The sequence below is a fragment of the Geotrypetes seraphini genome, chromosome 3, assembly GCF_902459505.1.
Source record: "Geotrypetes seraphini chromosome 3, aGeoSer1.1, whole genome shotgun sequence".
Taxonomy (NCBI): domain Eukaryota; kingdom Metazoa; phylum Chordata; class Amphibia; order Gymnophiona; family Dermophiidae; genus Geotrypetes; species Geotrypetes seraphini.
Genome location: NC_047086.1, coordinates 228145152 through 228163894, shown reverse-complemented (window position 1 = coordinate 228163894; position 18743 = coordinate 228145152).

Genomic DNA, 18743 nt, shown 5'->3' with positions numbered 1-18743 from the left:
TAGGGAATGGGACTGAATGCAGGGAGGGAAGGGGGCTGGGTGCAGAACTTGGCAGGAAGGGGAGGGGCTGAGTGCAGAACCTGGCAGGGCAGGACACTTGAATATTAAGCCGCCCGACTTATATTCAAGTCAACCATTTTTCCTCCTTTTGGGGGGAAAGGGGGGGTCTCAGCTTATATTCGGATCAACTTATATTCAGATCAACTTATATTCGAGTAATAAATATATATATGAGAAGAATATATATATGAGAAATATATATATGAGAAAAATATTAATATGACTAGTTTCCAAAGTGGCAAATAAAATAGTTTTTAAAGATTTATGAAAAAGTTGAAAAGGACCAGGACCCTTAAAATAAGAGGAAGTTCGTTGCATAGTTGAGAAAATTTGAAAACCAAGGATTAACTGAAATTTTTGACTCCTTTGATTCCTTTCACTGAATGAAGGGAGAGTTTGAATTTTTGGGTGCCTCTTGCATAGCTAGATCCCAAATAGTAAAACAGATTTTATGCTGCTTATCCTAGGAATAAGCAGTGAATTTCCCATCTCGATAATGGCCTATGGACTTCTCTTTTAGGAAATTATCTAAGCCTTTTTTAAATCCCACTAAGGGAACTTGATTTCACCACATTCTCTAGCAATAAATTCCAGAGTTTAATTACACGTTGTGTGAAAAAATATTTTCTGTGATTTGTTTTAAATCTACTACTTAGTAGCTTCATGGCATATTTTGGAAAGAGTGAACAAGCGATTCACATCTATCCTTTCCATTCCACTCAGTATTATATAGACCTCTATCATATCACCCCTGAGCCGTCTCTTCTCCAAGCTGAAGAGCCCTAGCTGCATTAGCCTCTCTTCATAGGGAAGTCGTCCCATCCCTTTTATAATATTTGGCACCCTTCTCTTTACCTTTTCTATTTCCGCTATATCTTTTTTGAGATACAGCTAACAGAACTGCAAACAGTATTCACGTTATGACTATACCATAGAGAAATACAAGAGTATTACAGTATAACATTTTCATCTTTTTTTCCATTCCTTTCCTGATAATTCCTAAAATTTTATTTGCTTTCTTAACTGCCTCTACACATTGAGCTGAGGGTTTCAACGTATCCTCAACAATGACACCTAGATCCTTTTCCTAGGCAGTGACTCCTAACATAGAACCCAGGATCACGTAGCTATAGTTCAGGTTCCTCTTTCCCACATGCATCACTTTGCACTTGCTCACATTAAATATCATCTGCTATTTTGATGCCCAGTCTCACAAAGTCCTCTTGCAACTTTTCACAATCTTTTTGCGATTTAACAACAATGAACAACTTTGTATCATCAGCAAATTTAATTATCTCACTATTTACTCTTCTCCATTGAGAATATTAACCATTTAAACCTACCATACTCTCTGTTTTCTGTCTTTCAACCAATTCTTAATCCATAATAGGACATTACCTCCTATCCCATGACTTTCTAATTTCTCCAGAAGTCTTTCCTGAGGTACTTTGTCAAATGCCTTTTGAAAATCCAAATACACAATATCAACCAGTTCACCTTTATCCACATGTTCATTCACCCCTTCAAAGAAATACAATAGATTGGTGAGGCAAGATTTCCCATGACTAAATCCATGTTGGCTATCTCTCTTTAATGCATGTTTACATATAAGTTTGTAGATAGGAAAAGGATATATCCTCTACATCCCTTTCTATAGACTCACACTTGTCAACGAGTCTCAATTCTAACCAACTCTCAGAGGTATCATTTTGAGTATCACGGTGGTACCTCTGAGGGTCGGTTAGAATTGAGATACAAGTGTGAGTCTATAGAAAGGGATGTAGAGGATATATCCTTTTCCTTTCTACATATGTATAACCTTGCTTGCACAAAACTTTTCACTACAAATCTATAGTGAAGTTCTTCAATTACATATATGTTTGGTCATTTGGTTCTTTATAATAGTCTCTACCATTTTGCCTGGCCAACGTCAGGCTCATTGGTCTATAATTTCCTGGACTATCATTCAATGGCTCAAAGTCTTTATTTTCATGATGCAATGCTTTAATGGTTTCACCCAACAGAGTCCATGTTTCGGTTGCGCAGAGCCTTCTTCAGGGGGTCATATGGTCAAAAAACCTCAATAGGTTTTTTCAAATAGCTGAATTAAGAGGGTACATTACTTAATCTTGACGTATTAAAAAGCCGCTGAATACAAAACAACTGAACGCCTTCGTGCTATTTAGCTTACAACTACTTAACTTAACCTCTCAAACTCAAATATGAATACAATTCTATCATCTAATGCTAAACAAGAACTTTTTATTTTATTTAGGTCACTATGCTGAAGATAACAAAATGTTAGCCAAATATTTTAAAGGTATGTAGGGGTGTTTCCCTATTTGCACCTGAAGGTTAGGCCTCTCTGACATCACCAAGCCTGAACCATTATTTGCAAGAATTCTTTCAAGCCTGCACCTAGCAAGAAGAGAAAGAAGAAAACATCTTTGCTGTTTCTGCCTGATGCATTCTGGGTATGTACCAGAATGGTATTCTAGTCAAGGACATCCATCTATGCCTTCATGCTAAGACTGTGTGAATCTTGGGGAAGTTATACTCCTATGCTGTGCTTATCTCTCGAAAGGCGCCTGTGTCTCCCAGCCTGTATGAGACTTTATACAGAAAGGCTATTCATCTAAGTTCTGTTTCTGGATTGGCCTGAGGAAGTCATCTGACGTAATCCTAGTGAAAAGGTGCTAATTAGAATTCGTCTGTTTTTGGGTGTGGGGAAGCTCACATCTCATCACAGATGTTATGCACGCATCTCTTTCATAATAATTAAGACCTGAACAGTTACCTCGTGTGACTCTCTGCCTGAGAGAGAGTGAATCGGACTTGAAACAGATCTGAATTCCATCACCTCAAGGAAACTTTTGCTGCCGATAAATTACAGCTTTACCAGTGGTTGAAGAACACTTGTTCCTGTAACCAAAGGATTTCTATATCTGCTAAGCTGAGGAGACGTCTTCCATTTCACCTAATTTTGTGCTGAGGCCTAATTGAATGGTGAGGATATGGAATTCTATTATCTTTAAGTTGGGGTTAGATAAGTGCATCCAATTGTGATATAGGATAAGGCTTGTAAAGTTACTCTCGGTGATAATCTGTAATAAATTGCTGCTAATCAGGAATAATTATTATTTACTAGTGTTTAAGCCCCTTACATTAACGGGTGCTAGAATATATGCCTGTCTGTCTTTCTTTATTTATGTCTCTCTCCCTGCTCCTGTCTCTTTCTTCTTTTCTTTCTGTCTCTCTCCCTCCTGCTATTTTTCTCTCTCTCTCCCTGGCACCCTTTGTCTGTCTGTCTTTTTTTCTGTCTGTCTCTCTGGTCCCCTGTCTGTCTTTATTTCTGTCTGTCTCTCTCCCTGGCCTCCTTTGTCTGTCTGTATTTCTTTCTGTCTCTCTCCCCCCCCCCCCCCCACTTTCCTTCCCAGAAGCAGCAGTGATATTTCCCTTCCCCTCCAGGTCCCTGTGAAGTAGTAGCAGCATTCCCCCACCCCATTCCATTCTCTCCCCCCCCCACTTTCCTTTGCAGAAGCAGCAGTGATATTTCCCTTCCCCTCCAGGTCCCTGCTGAAGCAGTAGCAGCATTTTCCCCCACCCCCCATTCCCTTCTCTCCCCCCCACTTTCCTTTGCAGAAGCAGCAGTGATATTTCCCTTCCCCTCCAGGTCCCTGTGAAGTAGTAGCAGCATTTTCCCCACCCCCCATTCCCTTCTCTCCCCCCCACTTTCCTTTGCAGAAGCAGCAGTGATATTTCAAGTTTCAAGTTTCAAGTTTTTTATTTATTCTTGATTAATCGCTTTCTCTAATTCAAAGCGATGTACAAATCCAAATTTAGTTAAAAGAGAGCAAACAAACAGACAAACCAAACATAGGGATTTACAATTCTTACAGGGGTTAAAACTTATTAAACTACATTGGGTAAAAATAGGGTTGTGAAATACAATCGTTATATAAAAGATTAAACATAGGAAAACACATTAGGAAAAATAATAACTAAAAAGTCAGGAATTAAAAGCATCATTAAATCAGGAATCAAAAGCATCATTAAATCAGGAATTAAAAGCATCATTAAAAAGAAATGTTTTTAATAATGATTTAAATTTTACTAAATCTTGTTCGTTCCGTATAAAAATTGGAAGAGCATTCCAGGTTTGAGGGGCTGTTATGGAAAATATAAATTGTCGCCTTGTGTTGATCAATTTCAATGAAGGTATTGTTAATAAATTTTGATCAGTAGATCTTAATGTTCTAGTAGGATGGTAAGGTATTAAAAGTTTATGAATAAAAGCAGGAGTCTTATATAATAGTGTTTTAAATGTAAGTAAACAGATTTTATAAGTTATTCTATGGATGACAGGTAGCCAATGTGCTTTTTCAAGTAGGGGAGTAACAGATCCCTGTGAAGTAGTAGCAGCATTTCCCCCCCATTCCCTTCTCTCCCCCCCCCCACTTTCCTTTGCAGAAGCAGCAGTGATATTTCCCTTCCCCTCCAGGTCCCTGCTGAAGCAGTAGCAGCATTTCCCCCCCCCCCATTCCCTTCTCTCCCCCCCACTTTCCTTTGCAGAAGCAGCAATGATATTTCCCTTCCCCTCCAGATCCTGTGAAGTAGTAGCAGCATTTCCCCCCCATTCCCTTCTCTTCCCCCCCCCCCCCACTTTCCTTTTCAGAAGCAGCAGTGATATTTCCCTTCCCCTCCAGGTCCCTGTGAAGCAATTCATTCAACATCTTTATAAGAGACTTGGCAGAAGGGCTTCGAGGTAAAATAACATTATTCGCCGATGACGCCAAACTGAGTAATGTAGTGGGCAATGCCCGACAACATGATGCACGACCTACTCCTACTGGAGCGATGGTCTAGGACATGGCAACTCAACTTCAATGCCAAAAAATGCAAAGTTATGCACCTGGGCAGCCAAAATCCATGCAAGTCTTATACCCTTAATGGCGAGATCCTAGCAAAAACGGTAGCAGAACGAGACTTGGGGGTAATCGTCAGTGAGGACATGAAGTCTGCCAATCAAGTGGAGCAGACTTCGTCCAAGGCAAGACAAATCATGGGCTGCATACAAAGGGATTTCGTCAGTCATAAGGCAGAAGTCATTATGCCATTGTATAGATCCATGGTGAGGCCCCACCTGGAATACTGTGTGCAATTCTGGAGGCCGCATTATCGCAAGGGTGTGCTGAGACTGGAGTCGGTGCAAAGAATGGCCACCCGGATGGTCTCAGGACTCAAGGATCTTCCATACGAAGAACGGCTTGACAAATTACAGCTATACTCGCTCGAGGAGCGCAGAGAGAGGGGAGACATGATCGAGACGTTCAAGTATCTTACGGGCCGCATTGAGGCGGAGGAAGATATCTTCTTTTTCAAGGGTCCCACGACAACAAGAGGGCATCCGTCGAAAATCAGGGGCGGGAAACTACGAGGTGACACCAGGAAATTCTTTTTCACTGAAAGAGTGGTTGATCACTGGAATAGTCTTCCACTACAGGTGATTGAGGCCAGCAGCGTGCCTGATTTTAAGGCCAAATGGGATCGGCACATGGGATCTATTCACAGGGCAAAGGTAGGGGAGGGACATTAGGGTGGGCAGACTAGATGGGCCGTGGGCCCTTATCTGCCGTCTATTTCTATGTTTCTATGTTTCCCTTCTCTTACCTGAGCTGTCCTGCTCCGTTCGGCCCCTCCCTGCGATCTGGCCTGCTCTGTTCGGCCCCTCCCCCTTCCCTTCCCGCGGGCTGGCCTGCTGCGGCTGAAGGTTTTTATTTTAAGCTTTAAAAGTGCTGGCGGTGGCTCCTCTCACGCTGCTGATCCAAAAAGCAGCCTGCGATGGTGGCCGGCTTTAGCGAACCTCGCAGGCCGCTCTCCAGCCTCGGTAGCACGTTCCCTCTGACGCACGGAATCGCGTCAGAGGGAACGTGCTACCAAGTTGGAGAGCGGCCTGCGAGGTTCGCTAAAGCTGGCCACCATCGCAGGCTGCTCTTTACAGGAGGATCAGCAGCAGCAGCGGCGGCGGCGAGTAAGAGCCGAGTTGTGTTCCCTGCCGAGGACGCGGGCAGGGAGAGAGCTTGCCTGGCTTCCAGGGTGAGTGAGGGCGGAGGAGGGGAGTGGCCAGAATGTTCCCTGCCGCCGGACTGGCTGCCATGGATCAGAAATCATGGCGGCAGGGATCACGAAATTTCAAGAGCGTATGAGCGCTCTAGGGTTTTATTATATAGGATAAAGAATTGTTTAGTGGTTGTAAGAAGTAATTTTACTTAGTTATCTAGCAAGTGTGTTGTGATAATTATGTACTGAGTTTCATATATGTAATCGGATATTTTGTGAATAATATTTAGATATTGCTGCTGGCTTGTGAATTATATTTTTCTATTTTCATAATAAAAGTATTTCTCATTAGCCTGGGTCTTGTGTCGTATAAATAGACAAAGAAATTTGGACCTGGCAGAGATATTATGGTATTCCCTAGAAAAACTAACAGGCACTTAACTTGTTTATGTAACTGATTAGTCTACCGTAAATCTTTCTACAGGTAAAAAAAAAAGATTTAACATTTCTTCCCTATGATGATTGAGACTGAATTACAACTTATTCTGGTCATATTACATCTCGTGCCTACTACCTATAGGGAATTCAGGAAACGCCTAAAAACACATCTGTTCCTGAAATACTTAGGAAACCAACCTATACAATCTTAGTCCTCAACAAACGATCCCTAGATCTATCAATCACTAAGTCTGTATTTTGTTTATTCCATTCAATCAATAACATTTCTAATCATTCTAAACCGCTTAGAACTTCACGGTCCTACGGTATATAAATTGTTATTATTATTATTATTATCTCTGTTTGAAAAAATTAACTCTAAATTGTTTCAATTCAAATTTAACTGCTCCAATGAAGAAATTTCAAAATTTCTGGATAACATGTCATTTCCCATCCTGCTCTCTCACAAGATAAAAAAGATCTTGATTCACCCAGCTCCATAAAAGAAATTCTTATCGCCATTACCTCACTAGAAAATAATAAAGCTCCAGGACCTGATGGCTTTACACATAATTTTTTAAAGAAATTCAGTCTTCATTTACTTAATTACTTCAATTATATATATATATTCCCAGATCAGTAACATAGATTTACTGGGACCACCATCATTGTATTTACAAAAATGGGTAGAGACCCTAATGCTATCAAAAAATCAGTCGTGTTCTCCACAAACAGTATTTCATAACATGTTCATTTATAATTTTTACTTATTCATTCGTCTTCAGAAGTGCCAATATTAGCCAGTTGGTTTGAGTGGCCAAATACTATGTGGCACTAACCTCCTCATCAGACCATTATGTTTTATATAATCTCTCACCTTCTATCCTGCACATTTCTTTTGGATTTTTGCACCCTAAGGGCTCCTTTTACAAAGGTGCGCTAGCAGGGTTAACGCGTGCGACTTTTCATCACGTGCTAACCCCCACGCCGGTCTCAAACTACCGCCTGCTCAAGAGGAGGCGGTAGCGGCTAGCGCATCCGGCGGTTTAGTGTGCGCTATTGCGCACGTTAAACCACTAGCGCGCCTTTGTAAAAGGAGCCCTAAGTACATTACGCTTCTAATTTTTGTGGATTACTTCTCCTGTTGTCTACTCTTTCCAGGGGTGTCCACTGTGCTGCAAATCTTCATTTTATCTAAAAAAAGGGAAAACTTTTCCTTCTAACAAATTAAAGTAAAATTGCCAATAGAATTGGCCACAGTAGCAACCCCTGAGGCACTCCACTGTTCATCTTTCTTTCATCTGAGTGAATTCCATTTATCACCACCCTCTGTCTGTCTGTCAAGACATTTCCAAGCTGACGGTTTCAGGGTATACTGATAGATAGGACCCTGAAACCGTCTGCGCAATGTGCGGCGGTGGCAAAGAAAGCAATTAGAATGCTAGGCATGATAAAGAAGGGAATTACGAGTAGATCAGAGAAAGTTATAATACCTCTCTACAGAGCCATGGTCAGACTGCACCTGGAATACTGCATCCAGCATTGGTCTCCATACCTAAAGAAGGATATAAAACTGCTAGAGAGGGTGCAGAGATGAGCAACGAAGCTAGTGAAAGGTATGGAGAACCTGGACTATGAGGAATGACTTAGGAGACTGGGGTTGTTCTCCCTTGAGAAGAGGAGACTGCGAAGGGATCTGATCGAGACTTTCAAAATACTGAAAGGATTCGACAAAATGGAGCAGGGAAAACAGTTATTTGCAATGTCCAATGTGACATAGACTGAAGCTGAGGGGGGACAGGTCCAGGACGAGTATCAGGAAGTTCTGTTTCACGCAGCGAGTGATGGACACCTGGAATGCTCTCCCAGAGGAAGTAATTGCAGAATCCACCGTTCTAGGATTTAAGGATAGATGCACATCTCCTTAAGAGTGGCATAGAGTGATACGGGTAAGGGTAAATTAGATGCACATCTCCCTTGAGAAGCATACAGTGATATGGGGACCAAAACTATGCCAGGGTACACCTAGCGGGGCCTCCATATGTGCGGATCACCGTACTCGATGGACCCAGGGTCTGATCCGGAGATGGCAATTCTTATGTTCTTATGTAGTTCACTACTTTGGGTCCTAACTGCAGTCAACTTATCCATGAATCTCTTGTGAGGAACCGAATCAAAAGCTTTGCTGAAACCCAAGCAGAGTACATTACGAGCATGTCCTCTTCAAGTCTCCAGTCAGCCAGTCAAAAAAACCAGATTCATTTGGCACAATTTTCCTTTCTGAGGATCCCACAGTCTCCATAGTTTTCCCCATATTACATGCTATACATGAAGATCCCATGCTCTCAGCAGAGTTCCCCAATGCCACAGACCTCTTTGATATTAAATGCCACAACTTACCCGATTCAAACCACCATTAAGATTCTGAGGGTAATCATAGATCAGAATCTAACCATGAGAAATTAAGTTGATGCCTTAGTGCGGAAGGGTTTCCATACATTATGGAAGTTGCATAGTATAAGAGCATATTTTGATGTTTCATCCTTCAAATTGTTAGTACAATCTCTAGTGCTAAATCAGCTGGATTATTGTAATATTGTACATTTTGCAGGCATTCAAAAGAATATTTCTAGAGTGCGTATCATTCAAAATTTTTGATTGATTGATTTTTGGTCTGAAAAAGTATGATCATGTTGCCCCTTTTCTTCGTGAACTGCACTGGTTGCCTGCCGAGGCCCACGTTAAGTATTTGTACAAAATCTTTACTGGTCAAGCACCCAATTATTTAACAGATTTGTTTTCTTTTGCCAAGCTAATGTGTTCTCGAAGTTCCCATGCTCTTTTTACTTTTCTATCAGCTAAAGGTTGCTAGTTCAAAAAATATCACCAACGCCTTTTTCCCTTTCAAGCAGCTTCTTGTTGAGACAAGGATTTAAAGTCTGTGTTATTGAGATCTATGTCCTGCCAACATTTTAGGAAGCAACTGAAAACATATTTGTTTTCTAAATTTTAGGGTACTGAAATATTTTATTCAATTGTTTTATTTCTTAATTTTTGTAAACCACATTGAACTTACCGGCTATGCAGTATAGAAATTGATTTGTTTGCTTTTCCCTCATTAAAATTATGTCATTATAAAAGGTTCTTTGAAAGAACCTTTTCTTTCCAGGCGGCCAAACTAAATTCATGGCTCGCCCAAATTGTGCTTCATGACTCTTCTTATCTTGATTTTAGAAAGCAGTTAAAAACTCAATTATTTAACAGGCTGAGTTCTTAATATATTTTATTATTATAATATTTTATTCTTTTAAGATTGTTGTACCCTCTTTATATGGCATGTATGTATTTTTCTTATATTATATGCATATAATCTTGTTGATTTCAATGATTTGCATTGTTTGTATTTTAATTATTATTGTGAACCGCCTATAACTTTTTGGGTATGGCTTTATATAAAATAAAATTATTATTATTATTTTTATGTTATGTTATATGGAGGTTTCACACTCCCTGCACCCCCAAGGCTAGTGTTAGGGAAAGACAACCAGAGCTGTTGGGGGGAAGAAGGAGTGATGGTGCTGCATGTGGTTATCAACATGTGTCATGTCACAGACCCAGCTGAGAGATTGCCTGTAGCTTTTTCCCAGTCCCGGACCAGTGATGTGAGATGAGGCTAATGATGGAGAGAGAAAAGCTAAGAAAGGGAGGGAGAATTGCAGGGAGGGGAAGAAATGCTTAAGGAGAGGAGGCAGGTCAAGAACTTGAGATAATAGGAGGGGAAACAGCTCATTGAATAGAGTCCAGGAGAAGTGGAGGAAGCTTAATCAACCATTATTAAGATGGATTTGGGGAACTCCACTGCATATTCCTAGGATAAGCAACATAAAATTTTACTCCTTAGGATCTTGCCAGGTACCTGGGACCTGGGTTGGCCACTGTTGGAAACAGGATACTGGGCTTGATGAACCACTGGATTGTCCCAGTAGGGCAACTCTTATGTTCTTATGTAGGTTGGATGACCAGAGATCAGGGAAGAATGAGTAGACTCAACAACTTCAAGTTTTTTTAGTTTTTGGTATACCACTTATCTTCTAAGTGGCATACAATATTTTAATTAAATATAGGAGAGAGAGAGCAGAGAGTGGAGAAAGAGAAAGAAAAAGAGTAAGATGAGAGAAAAATTACAATAAAAAAGGATGGAGTTAAGGAGGAGTACTAAATCAATTTAGTCTTGTCTCTGTTACCTGGTATTGGAAAGGAATTCATGTTATTATTGAAATGGTGTTTGTTTGTTTTTTTGTTTTAATAATTTTTAAGACCTGTTGTAAACTTTAGGAATGAGGACCCCAGTCAAAGATATAATGGTAGATTATTCCAGAATGATAGTGCTATAATGTTAAAGAGGCTGTTTAGTCAAATCGTATTTGGTGAAAAGTGGGGACCACAGGGCAATGTTGGTCTAGAGAGCATAGGGTTTTCGAGATCACAGGGAGGAAAGGATTGGAGATTGAGGGGAGAGAAGGTTAAAGGACTTAGGAAGTGGTTTTGATGAGGAAAGAAGGCCATGAAGACTGGCTCATGTTGTAAAAATGCGAGTTTGATGTTTTTAGCTGATAAATAATGTCATGTATATGTTTCTATTAGATACTTGGCATGAATATCTTTGCATGTTGGCTCAAATCTCATGCAATTATTAGACTAACATTTCAGCAAAAAGGAATTCAATAAAGAACAGGAAAACATCAATTATTCACTTCATTTGCAGGTGCCGGTTGGGATGATCATGCACAAGAAGGGATTAAAATATTGCTTGTTCCGATACTGTATCTGTAATGGTTATCGATTCCGTAGAACTATAGAAGTAAGGAGAAAAAGAAAAAAGAGAATGAGAATGAGAAAAAAATAATTAGAAGAAAGCAAAAGTGGATTCTAGACTTCCCTGCAGGAAGTGGGATGAAATGTGGGAGTTTTGAGACAGAACAGCACATAATACACTGCCGATCTCACTCCAGATGTGCATGAATCAAAATGCTTCCTTAATGTTTTCCTCCCCTATCATTCTGAGGTTTGCATTTTCTGGAGTCTCAGCAAAAGGCATGCTATCTATCTCCCAGCACAGAGCCTGGCCCCAAAGATAAAATTTCTCCACCTACAACAGCCAACTCAGGGAACAAAGACACTGCACTGTAGCAATACATTCACACAGAGCTCTGCAAATGCACCTCAAACCAGCCCTGCAATACCCCTTGATAACTCCAATATTGAGACACCCCTATGCCTTACACACACAGATCTCTTAATGTACTTCACTCCTGCCCTGTGATACCTCCTGCTGTTCCATTATTGAGACCCACATAGAAACATAGAAACATAGAATATGACGGCAGAAAAGGGCTATAGCCCATCAAGTCTGCCCACTCTAATGACCCACCCCCCATGACTTTACTCCCTTAGAGATCCCACGTGAATGTCCCATTTTCTCTTAAAATCTGACACGCTGCTGGCCTCAATTACCTGCAGAGGTAGACTGTTCCAATGATCGACCACCCTCTCTGTGAAGAAGTATTTCCTGGAATCACCACAAAATTTCCCTCCCCTGATTTTCAGCGGATGCCCTCTGGTGGTCGAAGGACCTATAGGACAGAAGATATCATCTTCCACCTCGATACGGCCCGTAACATATTTGAACGTCTCAATCATGTCCCCCCTCTCTCTTCGTTCCTCTAGTGAGTACAGCTGCAATTTATTTAGCCTTTCTTCATACGTGAGATCCCTGAGCCCCGAGACCATCCTGGTGGCCATTCCCTGAACCGACTCAATTCGCCGCACATCTTTCCGGTAGTGTGGTCTCCAGAATTGAACACAATACTCCAAATGAGGTCTCACCATGGATCTGTACAGTGGCATTATCACTTCAGGTCTCCTGCTGACAAAACCCCTATGGATACAACCCATCATTTGCCTTGCCTTGGAGGAAGCCTTCTCCACTTGATTGGCAGCCTTCATGTCATCACTAATGATCACCCCTAAATCACGTTCCGCCGTGGTCCTAGCCAAGGTCTCACCATTTAGTGTGTAGGTTCTGCATGGATTTCTCTTACCCAGGTGCATTACTTTACACTTTTTGGCATTAAAGCATAGCTGCCAAGTCGATGACCACTGTTCCAGTAGTAGTAGGTCCTGCGTCATACTATCAGGCAAAATGCTTTTGCCTACTATGTTGCATAGTTTGGCGTCGTCGGCAAAGATACTTTTCTTCTAAGCCCTTCGGTCATATCATCTATGAATAAGTTGAATAGAATCGGGCCCAAGACCGAGCCCTGTGGTACTCCACTGGTCACGTCTGATGTTTTGGAGGGGGTACCGTTAACCACTACCTTTTGAAGTCTATCGTGTAGCCAGTCCCTAACCCATGCAGTTAGTGTGTCCCTTAATCCCAGCGATTTCAGCTTGTTCAATAACCTGCGGTGTGAGACGCTATCAAAAGCTTTGCTGAAGTCCAAATATATCACGTCCAGAGACTCCCCGGCATCTAGTTGTCTAGTTACCCAGTCAAAGAAGCCAATCAGATTAGATTGGCAGGACCTGCCCTTGGTAAATCCGTGTTGGTGGGGATAAGAACATAAGAACATAAGCAGTGCCTCCGCCGGGTCAGACCATAGGTCCATCCTGCCCGGCAGTCCGCTCCCGCGGCGGCCCAAACAGGTCACGACCTGTCTGAATCACCAGAAGGGGCTCCCTTGCCACCTTGGTTTCTCATTGAAGTCCTATCTTCCCATCGTAGTCCTAACCCTCCGGTCTTGCACATGCACGACCTGTTGGGTTTCTATACTTATTACCTGGTTAGCTTTCTATACTTGTGTTACATCCCAGCTCCTCCCTCAGTATCCCATGATCCCTTTATCCCTCAGGAATCCGTCCAATCCCTGTTTGAATCCCTGTACCGTACTCTGCCTGATCACTTCCTCCGGTAGCGCATTCCAAGTGTCCAAAGTGTCCTTTGGGTGAAAAAAAACTTCCTTGCATTTGTTTTGAACCTATCTCCCTTCAGTTTCTCCGAATGCCCCCTCGTACTTGTTGTCCCCTTCAGTCTGAAGAATCTGTCCCTATCCACCCTCTCTATGCCCCTCATGATCTTGAAGGTCTCTATCATATCTCCCCTGAGCCTCCTTTTTTTCAGAGAGAAGAGCCCCAGCCTATCCAACCTCTCAGCGTATGGGCAGTGTTCCAGCCCTTTTACCAGTTTCATTGCTCTCCTTTGGACTCTCTCAAGTACCGCCATGTCCTTCTTGAGGTGTGGCTACCAATACTGAACGCAGTATTCCAGATGTGGACGCACCATCGCTCGATACAATGGCATGATGACTTCCTGCGTCCTGGTTGTTATGCCCCTCTTTATGATGCCCAGCATCCTGTTGGCTTTTTTCGAGGCTGCTGCGCACTGTGCAGATGGCTTCAGTGATGCATCCACCAGCACACCCAAGTCTCTCTCAAGTCTGCTGTCTCCCAACAATGCCCCCCCCAATTTGTAGTTGAACAACGGGTTCTTTTTCCCTATATGCATGACCTTGCATTTTTCTACGTTAAAGCGCATTTGCCATTTGTTTGCCCAGTCTTCCAGCTTGTCCAGGTCCCTTTGCAGGTCCTCACACTCCTCCCTGGACCTAACTCTACCGCACAGTTTGGTATCGTCTGCAAATTTTATAACTTCGCACTTTGCCTCCTTTTCCAGGTCATTGATAAATATGTTGAAGAGTAACGGCCCCAGCACCGATCCCTGTGGCACACCGCTCGTGACTCCCCGCCAGTCAGAATATTGGCCCTTCACTCCGACCCTCTGCAGTCTACCCGACAACCAGTGCTTGATCCATCTGTGCACATCCCCTCCCACCCCGTGGTTCCACAGCTTCCTAATCAGCCTTTCATGTGGCACCTTGTCGAAAGCCTTTTGAAAATCGAGGTAAATGATGTCTATGGGTTCCCCATTGTCCACCCGACTGCTTATTCCCTCAAAGAAGTACAGAAGGTTCGTTAGGCACGACCTTCCCTTACAGAATCCGTGCTGGCTTGTTCTCAGTAGGCCATTCCTCTCGATGTACTCGCAAATGCAGTCCTTGATCATAGCTTCCACCATCTTCCCTATAATTGAAGTCAGGCTCACCGGCCTGTAGTTCCCGGGGTCACCCCTCGATCCCTTCTTGAAGATAGGTGTGACATTCGCCAATTTCCAGTCCTCTGGTACCTCACCAGTTTTCAAGGATAGGTTGCAAACATGCTGGATTGTGCCCGCTATTTCTTGTCTTAGTTCCTTCAGAACCCTTGGGATCACGTAGGTTTTCTTCGTCCAGGATTGTGTCAAGTTTCTGCTTGATCAGTGTTTCCATAAGCTTGCCCACTATGGATGTGAGACTCACTGGTCTGTAATTTGCCGTCTCTGTCCTGCATCCTTTTTTGTGAAGTGGAATAACGTTGGCTGTTTTCCAGTCCAAGGGAACTCTTCCGGTACGTAGGGAAAGATTGAAGAGTACGGCTAACGGTTCTGCCAGGACTTGGCTCAACTCTCTGAGTACCCTGGGGTGTATGTTGTCTGGTCCCATGGCTTTGTTTACTTGGAGTCTTGAAAGTTCGTAGTAGACGCTGCTGGGCGTAAACTCGAAATCTTGAAATGGGTCTTTCTGGTTGTCTCTTGTCCGTAACTGCGGACCGGCTCCCGGCGCTTCACAGGTGAATACTGAGCAGAAGTATTCGTTTAGTAGTTCTGCCTTGGCAGAATTCGATTCTGCATAGTTTCTGTCCGATTTCCTAAGGCGTTCTATCCCATCTTTGTTTCTTTTCCTGTCACTAATATACCTGAAGAAGGATTTATCCCCTTTCTTAATGTTCCGTGCTAGATCTTCTTCTGTTCGGAGTTTGGCCTCTCTGACTGCCTTTTTGACTGCTCTAGATCTGTCCAGATAATCTTCTTTTGCCCGCTTTCCGAAATGTTTGTATGCAATAAATGCTTCTTTTTTCTCTTTAATGAGATTTGAAATTTCGGAGCTGAACCACTGGGGTCTTTTGTTTCTCCGGCGCTTGCTAACTGTTTTTATGTAGCGGTTTGTAGCTTCGTGTAAGGTGACTTTCAGAGCTGACCACATAGTCTCCACATTGTCAGTTTCTGCTTGGTTATACAGCTCCCGATGGACAAAATCTCCCATGAGGTCGAAGTCTGTGCCTCTAAAGTTGAGGACCCTCGTCGCTGTGTTTGATCTAGAGAAGCCTTTCTTGAGGTTGAGCCATACCATGTTATGGTCGCTGGAGGCCAGCTTATCTCCTACTGAAACCTCCGAAACGCTGTCTCCGTTGGTGAGTACCAGGTCCAGTATTGCGTGGTCCCTGGTGGGCTCCAATACCATTTGTTTGTGTTGTGCACCCTTTATGGGGGTTAGTATTCTTCTGCTGCCACAGGTAGTCGCGGAGAGTGTGTTCCAATCTGCATCGGGCATGTTGAAGTCCCCTAGCAGAACTGTGTCCCCACGTAAAGTGATGTTCTCTATATCTTCGATCAGTTCTATATCTTTGTCTTCCTGTTGTCTTGGAGGTCTATATATCACACCAAGGTATAGGCATTTTTCATTTCCTCTGGCCAGGTTCACCCAGAGGGATTCCCCGGTGTATCTAACATCTGTGATTCTGGTAGTTTTGATGTTTTCCTTAGTATATAGTGCAACCCCTCCTCCTAACTTGCCATCTCTGTCACGACGATGTAGGTTATAGCCTGGTAAAACCATATCCCACCCATGCGAATTTGTGAACCAGGTCTCGGATATCGCTACCACGTCTAGGTCGGCGTTCATTATCTCAGTCTCCAAATCCAGAATTTTGTTGCCCAAGCTGTGTGCATTGACATATATTGCCCTCCATACCTGTGAAGAGATTTCCTTCCGAGATAGTGTGGCTCCTAAATTATTGTATGTAGTATGGGTACTTACCTTAGACTCAGAAGTGTGGGTGTGATTCACCTCCTCAGGGTGGTTCCTTACTGCTTTGGAAAGTGAGTATGTACCCTCCCCCAACTTACTTAGTTTAAAGCCCTACGAAGTAGGCGGGCTAGTCGATGTCCGAAAACGTTTTTACCTCTCCTGGTCAGGTGGAGTCCATCAGGTCCCTGTAGTCCTTGTAGTGCCTCACCATGGTCTAGGAATCCAAAGTTCATCTCTATGCACCATTCGCGAAGCCACAAACCTAGCTCTATCAATGTAACCCTCTAGATCCTCTAGATCCTCTAGATCCTCCCAAAAACTGAAACTATCTTTCCCATCTACAAAAGGTATATCCCGCGCAGGAAAACTTGGAACATCCCTCCCTTTTAGAACCACAGAACTCTGGAACAACCTCTCATCCCCGCTCAGAAATGTTAGCTCCTTCCAATCCTTCCGTAAACACCTGAAAACTTGGCTCTTTTCAAAAATCTAATCACCCCCCGTTCTCTAGTACCCTGTTCCCTCCATATCTTCTTATTCCCTCTCCTATATCCATCTTTGTAGTTCCTTTCCTCTCAACCTCTGTAAACCGTGCCGAGCTCTGCGCTTGCGGAGATGATGCGGTATACAAACCTAAGGTTTAGTTTAGTTTAGTTTAGTTTAACCCATTCTTGCCCTGCAGGACTTCCCGCTATTCCAGTTCTGAGACCTACACACAGAGCTCTGCAAATGCACCTCAATCCAGTCCTTCAACATCCCTTGCATTTCCAATATTGACACATCCTATGCTCTACACCAGTGTCTCTCAAATTGTGTGCCCCGGCACAGTGGTGTGCCCCGAAGAGATTCCAGAATTTTATTTTATTTTTAAAAATTCCCTTCATAAGTATACACTAGAATAGATGACATGTGTCATGTATGCAAGAGTCTTTCAGTGTTACGAGCATCTTTGTATAAGGATACAACCATCCAGACAAGCATCATTCCTTGACGTGATTGGTCTTTGAAAACTAATGGTAAGTCATTTTATTTTTATTTTTTATGTTGTAGTTATCCTAATGAGCAACAAAGCAATCAAGACTTTGTTACCATTTGGATCTTCTTCTCTTTGTGAACTTGGATTTTCAGCTCTGACAGAAATTAAATCGAAAGCAAAAAGAGAACGACTGCAGATGGTGGAAGATGCAATACATGTTTGTCGACTATCGAGCCCTGTTTTGAATTAATTTGCACTCAAAAACAAGTACATCCAATACATTGATTAGCAATTCTTTTTTTTTTTTATAAATCTTTATTAATTTTCAGTTCAAGAACAGTGCATTAAATATATACATACAATTAACTTACAATTGATCAATGAATACAACAAAATATGTTATCCACCCTCCCTGGATGTGGAAATCAAATATGAAATAAAGGCATAATCCAACTAATCAGAATTAACAAAATTCGTCAATGGACCCCATGTTAATTTAAATAGTTTATTATGACACAATATTTCTGAATTCATTTTTTTCATATTTATAGCATAAACATAAAGTTTCCCACCAAAAGGAAAAATTAAGTCTGTCCCAATTTTTCCAGTTCTTGGTAATCATTTGCATGGCTATCCCAGTCATAATGTTAAAGAGTCTGCTTTTATATCTTTCTAACACAGGTTTAGTTGACAACAATGTCCCACAGATTACCACCTCATAGGACAACGGAATCGAAGATTCCAGTATCAAATTAATTTGTCCCCATATTGATTTCCAAAAATTGAGTATCAAGGGACAATAGAACAACAGATGATCCAGTGTCCCTATTTCAAGATGACAGTGCCAGCATCTATTAGACTTTGAACTATCTAACTTTTGCAAATGAACAGGGGTCCAAAAAATTCTATGTAACAAAAAGAACCAGGTTTGTCTCATAAATGCTGATCTCATCCACTTTAGCTTCACAGTTGTTACAATTACTCATACATAGCTTAAAGAACGTTAAATAAATAATTCTCAAATTTAATTTTTTTGTTGGTTTGCAATTTTATAACATTTGCTCTGTTCAGTATGCCAGAGCTAAAAAATGTTTGAGAGACACTGCTCTACACACACAAATCTGTTAATGTACCTCATTCCGGCCCTGTGACTCCTTCTGCTATTCCAGTGCTGAAATCCACACAGGAAACTCTGCCAATATACATCGTTTCTTCCCTTCCGTGCCCCTTACTATCATAGTGCTGAG